This window comes from Arachis hypogaea, chromosome 18 (genome assembly GCF_003086295.3).
Source record: "Arachis hypogaea cultivar Tifrunner chromosome 18, arahy.Tifrunner.gnm2.J5K5, whole genome shotgun sequence".
NCBI lineage: Eukaryota > Viridiplantae > Streptophyta > Magnoliopsida > Fabales > Fabaceae > Arachis > Arachis hypogaea.
Genome location: NC_092053.1, coordinates 92,431,374 through 92,431,962, shown reverse-complemented (window position 1 = coordinate 92,431,962; position 589 = coordinate 92,431,374). Strand labels below are relative to the sequence as shown.

The 589-nt window shown below is 41.3% G+C and overlaps 1 non-coding gene across 1 annotated transcript; it reads left to right on the top strand.

Annotated features, from left to right (window-relative positions):
* The first annotated feature begins 225 nt into the window (after positions 1-225).
* Positions 226-333, top strand: LOC112773375 (small nucleolar RNA R71). Its single transcript, XR_003187928.1, has one exon. It is a non-coding gene; the product is annotated as a small nucleolar RNA R71 (small nucleolar RNA).
* Positions 334-589: the final 256 nt, after the last annotated feature.

Below are 589 nucleotides of genomic sequence, written 5' to 3'. Positions count from 1 at the left end.
CAGAGTATCAACTTCAAGAACTCCCTTCTTCATAGGCGTCCCATTATTCACAGGATTCCTCTCAGAAGTGTACATGAACTGGTTATTTGCAACCATGTCAATGAGTTCTTGAGCTTCTGCAGGCGTTTTCTTTAGGTGAATGGATCCACCTGCAGAAGTGTCCAGTGACATCTTTGATAGTTCAGATAAACTATCATAGAATATATCCAGGATGGTCCATTCTGAAAGCATGTCAGAAGGACACTTTTTGGTCAACTGTTTGTATCTTTCCCAAGCTTCATAGAGGGATTCACCTTCTTTCTGTTTGAAAGTTTGAACATCCACTCTAAGCTTGCTCAGCTTTTGAGGAGGAAAGAACTTGGCTAAGAAAGCCGTGACCAGCTTATCCCAAGAGTTCAGGCTATCTTTAGGTTGAGAGTCCAACCATATTCTAGCTCTGTCTCTTACAGCAAAAGGGAAAAGCATGAGCCTGTAGACTTCAGGATCTACTCCATTAGTCTTAACAGTATCACATATCTGCAAGAATTCAGTTAAGAACTGAAAAGGATCTTCAGATGGAAGTTCATGAAACTTGCAGTTCTGCTGCATC